This window comes from Octopus bimaculoides, chromosome 16, assembly GCF_046866305.1.
Source record: "Octopus bimaculoides isolate indiv1 chromosome 16, ASM4686630v1, whole genome shotgun sequence".
NCBI lineage: Eukaryota > Metazoa > Mollusca > Cephalopoda > Octopoda > Octopodidae > Octopus > Octopus bimaculoides.
In genome coordinates, this window is record NC_142943.1 from 24883637 (window position 1) to 24895002 (window position 11366).

At 37.2% G+C, this 11366-nt stretch overlaps 1 long non-coding RNA gene across 2 annotated transcripts in view; it reads left to right on the top strand.

Moving 5' to 3' along the window:
* Positions 1 to 2437: 2437 nt before the first annotated feature.
* The window catches only part of LOC149132310 (uncharacterized), a 162538-nt gene continuing 153609 nt past the window's right edge, over positions 2438 to 11366 (top strand). The window contains exon 1 of one of the 2 annotated variants that reach the window (XR_016244613.1): positions 2438 to 2797. This is a non-coding gene — a long non-coding RNA (uncharacterized LOC149132310). Of the gene's footprint in view, positions 2798 to 2834; positions 2927 to 11366 lie in introns of those variants that run through there. The other variant, XR_016244612.1, reaches the window with a different exon arrangement.

The window sequence follows — 11366 nt, forward strand, 5'->3', positions numbered from 1 at the left end:
AAAAGAAAAACAATATTGAAATAAACATATCACTGTGACTTCATGAAGAACGATGGAACGGCGGTTGGAAATGAGATTGGAAAAAAAGATAGATATAATTGCAGAATTCAGTGCCAAGAACAGGGAGGGAGAAAATATCTTAAAGCATCAAGAAAATGCTCTTTGACATTTGTTTCGGATCTTTGCATTCAGAATTCAAACAAGCCAAAGCCGACTGTGCCTTTTAGCCTTTCGGTCTCGCTAGAATAAGCACCAACTGCGCACTGGATTCGGTGTCATCGATTAGCCCCCCCCCCCCAGCCCCCCAGCCCCCATGCACTCAAATTTCAGGCCTTGTCCCTATAGAAGAAAGGATTATTTTCGGCGGTGAGCTGGCAAAATCGTTTGTACGCTGGGTAAAATACATTGCAGCAATTCGTCTGTCTTTACGTTCTGAGTTCAAATTCTACCGAGGGCAACTTTGCTTTTCATCCTTTCGGGTCGATAAAATAAGTACCACTTTCGCACTGGGATCGATATAATCGACTAGGCCCCTCCCCTAAAATGTAACCGACTATCTCCCTCCGTTAAAAATTCCAGGCCTTGTACTTATAGAGGAAAGGATTATAATGATTACTTAGATGGCGATCAAGCAAAGTCATCAGCTCGTCGGACAAAATCCTTCATGAGTGTTCTCACAACTTACCTGTGTATTTTAGGCAGTAGAACCATTGCTACAGGGCAGAGAGAAGTTAAGAAATGTTCCGTTCGAACTGGAACACAGAGGAGAGCCGTGCTTACATAATCGTGCAACTTCCCTGACATGGTATGAGACACTTCATAAATAGAGGTGGTCAGCGCCATTCTGGAAGAGTACCAGGAATTTTACAACGACCCGCACCAATTGGGACAAGTATTTGGGTTTGCTACCCAGCACCTGGAGTCGCAATCTTATGTCGATCAGCCGTTCGTGCAACACAGTTTCCGCAGCTCGTTTCTTAGACTGAGCTGAGGTCCTGCATCAAACGCAAAAAGTAGTACGTTGGGAGCTAATTAACAGCAATAATCTTTATTCCCACTTAAACGTGGATGTTCTAATAGAACAAACTTTGCCTTGGTAGATACCATGAGAGAAACTCTTGTGTAGGCTCTCTTATGTGTTCCAGTTGGAACAGAACATTTCTTAACTTCTCTCTGCCCTGCAGCAATGGTTCTATTGCCTAAAACATACAGGTGAGATGGGAGAACAATCATGAAGGTTTTTGTCCAATGAGGTAACTCTCCACCAACTACTACGCCGAGACCACCAGATCACGTGATTTCGACCTGCGTTGGTCTCATCGGTGATGGACGCTCGGCCGCTTGAGATAGTAGTCACTCATCTCTCCACTAGTGACATATAGAAAATCAGAACCTGAACAGACACTGGTGTTGCGATTAGCCAGTGACCTAGTTTAAAAAAATATATTAGCGAGAGAAGCAGTATTAATACCGAAAGGTATTAGATGTTTAAAAAATGTTTAAAAAATCGTATTATGCTTTTATAATTAATAGGAATTATTATTAGGAACAGTATTAAAAAAATTGTTACACTATTTTATGTATTGTAAAACTATAAGCAATTTATAGCAGATAAATTTCTACAACAAAATCTTATGTGGACTCCCAAGGGCCAATAGGAGCCAGGTTGAGAACCACTGACCTACAGTATGCCTCTGACTAATTAGATTTTGTTTACCCTGTTACAAGACCTCTATCCTAAAATCAGAGGTGTTCAATCGTAACTACCCAAACTTTCTAGGCGTATATTTAGGACAATCTTATCCAACTTAGTTTTTCCATAATTATGAATAAAGTGTTTAAAGGGGTTATTGGCTATTTCTAATCGGTCGAATAACCACGTGGCAACATGTGTGGTAATGTGCGGTGGTTTATTACGCAGATATTTTCTGCGCTGCCATTATAGGAATAGCTACATGCTTAATGTGTTTTATGTATTCTTTCGTTTAGGTTGTAGTTTTGTTTTGTTTCTTTTTCCCTATTATGCGATTACATGTAACCGGAATATGTGCATATCTTTTCTCTTACGTAAGTGTATTTATTGCGTACAGTGACGTCTATTATATATATATATATATATATATATATATATATGTGTATATATGCGTGTGTGTGTGTGTATGTGTGTGTGTGTGTGTTCGTATGCATCTGTTTGAATGTGTGTACAGCGTAATACGCCCATTTTTTAGGATCAATCATTTTGTAATCATGTCTATATGATGGGTGAGAAATTATTTGTAAATGGTTTGGTATAATTTTCAGTACATGCATGTGTAATTTTATGTTTTCTTTACTTTTCTTCTATTTGATTTTATTATTTATGAACAAGGCCATGCTAGAGTAACGTTCAAACATGCAGTGTAGACTTATACAATAGAAAAATACAGACCTGTTTAACATTTAGGTTAAATTATAGTTCTTAAGTTAAAAACTTAACAGTAGACTGCACCGTTCTGCATCGGCAAATTGTAATACAAATATTTCAAACAGAATTCACAGCACAACATTTATTTCCACTGCTTGAACTCTGTTTATAGAATGCTAAAAGTAACATTCTGGTCGGTAGATTCTCCAAAGCCTCTGCAGTCAGTAAGAGCGGCCTGTAAATGTGGTTACAGTGTTCCGGAAGGGGTGCCTAGGTGCTGCAGGGAATTCAAAAATACAATTTAACTTTTAGAAAATCCATATTAATGCTCGAATATCTTGAAAAACGAGTTATTCACAATTTTGTAATGTGCAAGTATGATTAATAAACAAGGTAAGACGTAGTTTTCTATATATTTTCCAGTTTTAAACTTTAAAACAGTTGCTCCCTGTCTTTTAACCAGTAAGAACTACCTTTTATTTAAATGACCTTTCCTAAGGACCTGGCCTTTGAAAGGTCTTGGTAAGTCAATTTTATTAATTACAAGCTCGTTTACCCAATTTCGTCTTTCACCTGAAATATATATATATATATATATATATATATATATATATACACACATATTCACACTTTATATATATATATATATATATATATATATATATATATATATATATGTGTGTGTGTGTGTATATGTATGTGTGTGTGTGTGTGTGTGTGTGTGTGTGTATAATTGTTTTGAGAAAGAAGATTGATTAGAAATTCTCTCACAATATAGAGGTTTGTACTTAGAAGTGCCCAAGAGTAACTTGAGATGAAAGATATAAATATATAATGTGAAGAAACAAAAGACCTGGTAATTCAACCCACAAACATGACTCCGATTAGAAATGGATTTAGATAGATTAAGAATATATGAATACACAGACATTAAAAAAAAATTTATTAGTAAATAAATATATTAAAAATATATGTGTATAAAGTAATAGACTTTCTCCACTATTTTTACCTATACACTCATGTTTGAACGTTTTTATGCGTGCATCCAGAAATTCTTTAAAATAAATTACTTTACACATACATATATCTTAATATATTTATTTATTTATAGATTTAAAAAAAAATGTCTGTATATTTATATATTTTTAATCTATAGGCGCAGGAGTGGCTGTGTGGTAAGTAGGTTGCTTACCAGCCACATGGTTCCGGGTTCATTCCCACTGCGTGGCACCTTGGGTAAGTGTCTTCTGTTATAGCCTCGGGCCGGCCAAAGCCTTGTGAGTGGATTCGGTAGACGGAAACTGTATATATATGTATGTGTGTGTGTGTGTATATATATATATATATATATATATATATATATATATATATCCCTTGAAAACTGATGCTGGTGTGTTTACGTCCCCGTAACTTAGCGGTTCGGCAAAAGACACCGATACAATAAGTACTAGGCTTACAAAGAATAAGTTCTGGGCTCGATTTGCTCGACTAAAGGCGGTGCTCCAGGATGGCCGCAGTCAAATGACTGAAACAAGTAAAAGAGTAAAGAGAGAGAGTATCATGTACAATTGTCCTTTAAATCCATCTCTAATCGGAGTCATGTTTGCGGATTGAATTACCAGGTCTTTCGTTTCTTCACTTTATATATATATTTATACATATTATGCATACATACATGCATATATGCATGCATCCATCCATCCATCCATCCATCCATACATACATATCTGAATAAGTATACATATTTTTTCCGTAATCTTTTATATTATTATTATTCCGTAACCTTTTAAAATTTGGAACACAGCTCAGAAAACCCTCACACTCGGATCCAAGTTGACAACACCTACTTTAAAATATAGTTTTATGTAAGTGCCCACGCGATGTGCAGCAGTACTTTTCTCTATTTAATCCCCAGAGTTCCATGAAAAGAAAAACATTGAGAGCCACTGCCCTCGTTTGCCGTTTTCTCATGCATACCACATGGCACCTCAACACTAAACATCAGTCTAGTAACTCTTCAAGATCGAAAGGTTGGTCCTTGAATTGACTGGCATGAAGAATAAAAACAGCCGATTCTATGGCGGCAGAATGTGTGTACAGCAACCCACTCAATTTCATATCTTGGTGTAGCTGGCAGCGCACACAGGCCAACGTCCTTTGAAATATCTCCGGCGCGTTTGTTGTACTGTTTCTTTCGAGATTTGTTTTAATTCTATCATACTATTATCACACTACGTCAGAAACTACGTCAGCTGATGATGCAGTCTCTAACCCGTCGATCGCCCAGCTAGTAGTTACAGTCAATTCTCTCCCAAATCATACCCTACTGTCTTGAGAAAGGAAAGGATCTGTATGATCACGTAATCCTACATACTCTGAACCAAACTGGATGGTCACGAAAGGAAACGAAAGTTTTTGGCCATTAATCAACTCAGATAGGGCTGATTTGGGGTGATACATAAATGAATACATGGAACCTGCCTCTAACACAGTAATACTCCTCTTCCACTCACTTTCTGAGCACATACCATGGCATGGAAATAGAGAGTCACCTCCCCACATACACACACTTCCTCTTTTCCTAAAGCTTACATTCGCTACTTTATATTGACTCCAAATTTTGGCACACGGCTAGCAATTTCGGGGGCGAGTTAAGTCGATCACATTGAACCGAAAGGATGAAAGGCAAAGTCGACCTCGGCGGAATTTGAACTCAGAACGTAAAGACGGACGAAATGCCGCCAAGCATTTTGCCCAGCGTGCGAACGATTCTGCCAACACACCGCCGTATAAGCTACTTTATATTATACAATACATTTCGAGCTCACAGAATCGTTAGCACGCCGGACAAAATACTTATCGGCATTTCTTCTGTTTTTACGTTCTGAATTCAAATTCCGCTGAGGTCGACTATGCACTTTCATCCTGTCGGGGTCGATAAAAGAAGACTAATGTTGATGTAATCGACTGCCCATCTCCCTCAATTTCGGGCCTTGTTCCTAGAGTAGAAAGGATATTACACAATACAAAGAGGCGGTGAGCTGGCAGAGTCGTTAGCGCGTCGAACAAAATGTTTAGTAACATTTTTTGCGGTTCTTTACATTGTGAGTACAAATTCTGCTGAGGTCAACTTTGCCTTTCATCCTTTCGGAGTCCATAAAATAAGTACCAGTTAAAAACTGAAGTCGATGTGATCGACTAGCCACTCCTGCTAAAATCGCTGGCCTTGCGCCAACATTACAAGCTATTATACAATATAAACTAATCACTATAACGTAGACGAATGTAATTTATATGAATGTATTTCTTTCCGATACAATTATCCATTGACTTAGCACAATAACAATAAAAGCACCTAATGGCAACACTTCATATACACATTTTATTTAGACATGATATAAAGCGGACATGAAAATATACTATAAAAACATACACACCCTTAAGTTACGTCAAGATAAAGACACGCACGCATTTCATATTATATATACTACCTATAACGTCTACTCATACATACACATATAATGATGCAAGTGCACTCCTAAACACACTTCTCAACACACCAAAAATTCTCTTTCTCTGCCTGCTTTTTTGCCTGTCTGTTTGGCTGGCTGGTTGCCTGCCTATCTATCTATCTATCTATCTATCTATCTATCTATCTATCTATCTATCTATCTATCTATCCATCTGTCTGTCTGTCTCTGTCTGTCTGTCTGTCTGTCTGCTTTCCTGCCTGTCTCTCTGTCTGAGCCCCGTGTGGCTAATAAAAGAAATGTATCTATCTATCTATCTAGACAGACAGAGGTAGACAGAGAGATACATAACGAGAAGAGAGATAAAGATAGAGAGATAGATAGAGAGAGAGAGAGAGAGAGAGAGAAAGAGCGAGGGAGAGAGGGAGAGAGAGAGAGAGAGAGAGATAGAGAGGTAGAGAGAGAGAGAGAGAGAGAGATTCTATCAGATAACTAGATAAACAGACAGAAATACACAAAGAGACAATAATTAGATATTTTGTTAACTAACAAACTTGTGTAATGAGTGAGATGTTAGCTAGAGAGACGAGAACTAAGTTTTTTTATGGAAGTAAATATATACACACACACAAACACATACACACATGCATACGTACTTACATACATAGATATATACATATAAGTGTCTGTGCGTGTGCATGTATCTGTGCGCGTATGTTTGTGTGTGAGCGCGCGTACGTGTATGCATGTAGATAAATCAAATTGTGTGTACATAGAGACAGACACACAAATAGATAAATAGATAGATACATTGAGAGATAGATAGACAGATACATACATAAATACACACACATACATATATACATAGATACATACATACGTACGTCCGTACATACATACATACATGCATACATACATACATGCATACATACATACATATAGGTACGCAAAAAACATAATGACACATATGCCCACGTCATATGGCAGCTAACACCACCACCACAACAACCCGTCTCTCTCTCACCATAGTTCTTCATGGAGATACACACACACACGCACGCGCGCGCGCACACATACACACACACGCACACACACACACACGTAACCTTTACACAAATTTCACACCAAAGAAGAAAACGCACTCAATGACACCTAGTCACTGACCGATGGCGGTGGAAGTTATCGTTAGAAAAAAATTGCGCTTTTACCACGCCTTCTAGCGGAATAGTGGTGGTGGTGGTGGTGGTGGTGATAGTGGGATGTTTTGGCTGGTGCTATAAGGGGTGAGTAGAGTTGGTGTTAAGTTTGGGTGTAGCAGTTTTGATAATACCAGAGATAAAGGAACACAGGAATGATAAGGTTTTGCGCGTTTCACTATATTTTTGTAAACGAGGTGTAGTCTGTCTGTGTGTCTGTGTGTCTTGTGTCTGTCTTGCGTCTGTCTTGTGTCTGTTTGTGACTGTCTCTATGCCTGTTTATCTGTCTACATGTCGACATATTTGTATGTTTATGTGTGTATTTCTCTTTCTGTCTCTATCTATCTGTCTGTCTGTCTGTCTGTCTCTCTCTCTCTCTCTCTCTCACACATACACACTATACGTATATATATATATATACTCTACTCTTTTACTCTTTTACTTGTTTCAGTCATTTGACTGCGGCCATCCTGGAGCACTGCCTTTAGTCGACCAAATCGACCCCAGGATTTATTCTTTGTAAGCCTAGTACTTATTCTATCGTTCTCTTATGACGAACTGCTAAGTTACGGAGACGTAAACACAGACACACAAATACACACATATATATACACATATACATATATACGACAGGCTTCTTTCAGTTTCCGTCTACCAAATCCACTCACAAGGCTTTGGTTGGCCCGAGGCTATAGTAGAAGACACTTGCCCAAGGTGCGAACCCGGAACCATGTGGTTGGTAAGCAAGCTACTTACCTCGCAGCCACTCCTGCGCCTATATATGTATATTATATATATATATATATATATATATATATATATATATATATATATATATATATATATATATATATATATATATATATATATATATATATATATATATATATATATATATATATATATATATATATATCAGTTGAGTAAAGTTAAAACATAGCCTGGTTTTCACGTTTTTATTATGGTATTTTAACAAAATTAGCGCTTTCATACATAGTGTATTCATCAGATTTCAAATGTATCTAACTGACAGTTGAGTTCTTGACAACTTTAGTACCTCTTAGAACACTCCAACCAGCTGAATGTTTAGAATACCGTTTTGATCAATCCTCATTCTCTTAAACACCACCGTTTACCAGGCGTACCGATATTCTGTACCGATATTCATATTTCATGACATTTGAAACTGGTTATGTTGAAAATAGTGAAAGCTGCTCAAGTTTGATACTTTTTATTTACTAAAGATACTTAAATCATAACTATTGTTTTTCACTTTTGTAGTTGTATTTACTTTAAATGACATTGAAAAACTATGTTTTCAAAGGTATGCCAAGCTCCATACAAGCGTTCGCATTTGATGAAGTCAAATCTATCCTTAGAAATGGTAGCAATACCAGAAATGTTGAAAAATGGACATCTCAGTTTGTGAAAAATCTTGACGTGATAGAGCAAACTGGATTTCATTTTTTGAAATCAGCACACTCGAATTAGTGGGAAAACATGTCTCTAATATCAAACAACCAAGACCCTGTTCCCCAGTGTAATTAATCAAAAAAAAACAACAAAAAAACGAAGAAAAAACACAAGAAGTAAAAAAAATAAAACCCGCGTAAGTGGTGCATGCAAAGTATTAACAGACGCTCAGGAAAGGAAAGAAAGTTAGTTTTACGTTTCGAGCAAAGCTCTTCTTCAGAAATAGGAAACAGAGGAAAATCCAAGAGAAAAGGAAGACGGAGGAAGAAAAATGGCCAACAACTCACAAGTAGTTACACACACACACACACACATATATATATATACACACACACACACGCAGGGTACGGTGGGTAAATTATCACCATTTTTTATTTTTAATTTCGCGGATGTGCATTGCTTGTTTTTGATATTGTCGACTACACAATATAGTAGGGTCAGCTGGGCACCGTCTGTGCACTACGACGCAATTCACTCCGCCAAACATTTAGAAACGACATGCTGTACTGCTTGGCATTTGCACCGGAAGTGATAAAAATCGTGCCGGAAGTGATAAAATTGCAATGGAAGTGATGAAAATCGTGCCGGGTGGGATAAAAATTAAACATCCAGTCAGCTTCATGGTGTTTCGAGTGATCACTAGTGATGGTAACGTTATGCCTCCTTTCATCTTTCCACACGGTCTCAGACTCAATACGGCGGCCTACATCAAGTGCTTGGAGAGATTAGCGCAGCCCTGAGTCAAGAGGGTGGCTGCTGGAAGACCCGACGTCTGTCAACGGGGCCATGCCACACAAGCAGGAGAACCCAGTCATAGCTGTCAGACAATTTCTGCGACTACATCACACCTAATATCTGACCACATAACTTCCCAGATTGCAACCCCATTGATTATTATGTGTGGGGCGCAGTTGAACGAGATACCAACAAAACTCCTTGATGAACTGAAGGCAAGGATTATGGCAGCATTCACCAACTAAAACAAGGAGACCGCCCAGAGGAATTGCAGGAGATTCCGAAGTCGTCCGGAGGCCGTGAAGCCAATGGCGATTTTATTGAATGAATTTACTTTTTAGTATTTGAAGATATTCTTATGTAATTTTGATAAATATATCTGTTAAAATGAGATGTCAGCGTTATTTTTATTTTTGCATAATTTAGATGACAATTTATTCATCGCACCCTGTATATGCACATATACATATACATATAATTACACACACAGACACACACACGCAAATACCTTCTTTTACTTATTTCAGTCATTAGACTGCATTCATACTGGAGCACAACCCTGAAGAAAGTTTTGTCAAATGAACCGGCCCCAGCATTTTTTAAAGTCAGATGGTTATTCTATCGAACACCTTTGCCGAACCGCTAAGTTACAGGGACGTAAACACACGAACGCCCGTTGTCTCGCAGTGGTGGGAAACAAACACAGACAGAAACACGTACACATACACACACAGATAGACACACACACACACACTCACACACACACACACACACACACACACACACACACACACACACACACACACACACACACACACACACATATATATATATGTGTATACATATATATATATGTGCATATATACATATATATTCATACATATATACATTTTTATATATATATATATATAAATAAATAAATAAATATGTATATATATATATATATTTACACGACGGGCTTCTTTCGGCTTCCATCTGTTAAATCCACTCGTAAGGTTTGGGGCGCGGCTAGGTGTCACGCAGTTAGACTGAACCCGGGAGCATGTGGCTGTGAAGCAAACTTGTTACCACACTGCTACAAGTATATATATCCATATATATCTGTTTTTATGCCTATCTGTCTGTCTCTTTGTCTCTATGTCTTTCTATCTCTTAATATATGTGTGTATATGCATATATATATATATATATATATATATATATATATATATATATACACATATAAATAGATTTTAAAATTTAATTTTTAATTTTTTTTTTTTTGGTGTGTGTGTGTGTTTCTATGTTTGTCTGAATGTGTGTATTCAATTTAATGTACTGTCCTCGTTTGACGTTAGAACTTGTATTTAAATCTAGTGCTATACCAGTTATTATGGACTGAGTGCTAATATCTAAGTCAAACGCTTTAAGTATTTTTATTTAAATACTTTTAAAATCCAAACAATCTATGGCTGTTCATATTACATGAGATTACTAAGACTTTATCTCTGTACAAACCGGACTTTTAGGTATCCAGTGCATTCATATTAAGGTGGTCAACGCGGTTTTCTGTTTTGTATTGGGAAATTAGTTCTTTGTTTTTCTTTTTTTTTGTAAATTTTTTATACATATTTCAAGAGTTTAGATTTATGTTGTTGTTTAGCTACTATGCACATGCTGTTTTCCCTAAAATTATGTGGTTACTGCTATTCACTGTGTGGCAGAAGGAATGGAGACTGTTCCTAAATTTTGAGGTCAGATTCAAAGTTGTCAAGGTTCTTATGTTTCGGTGGTTGGGTACATCTGCACTTGAACTCGCGAATATATACGGATACTTCGGTGATTCTGTTTTAGTAGGATTCTCAACACATGCGCTTGGTTATGTATTCCGTTCTTTCGTTGAGGTGTGCGATATAGAGCTTTCTGTAGGATTTGTTAACGGGAACAGTAATAAAGCAGTCAGTGGAAATCAGAGCTACTTTCTGGCTATCGCCACAGGTAAAGATCTCTTCTAAATAGTTTCCAGACGCTTCAACGTTCCAGGTCCACCGATCCAAATTCCTTATCTAATATATATATCTAAAAAAGAAAAAAAAAACATCGTCCAGT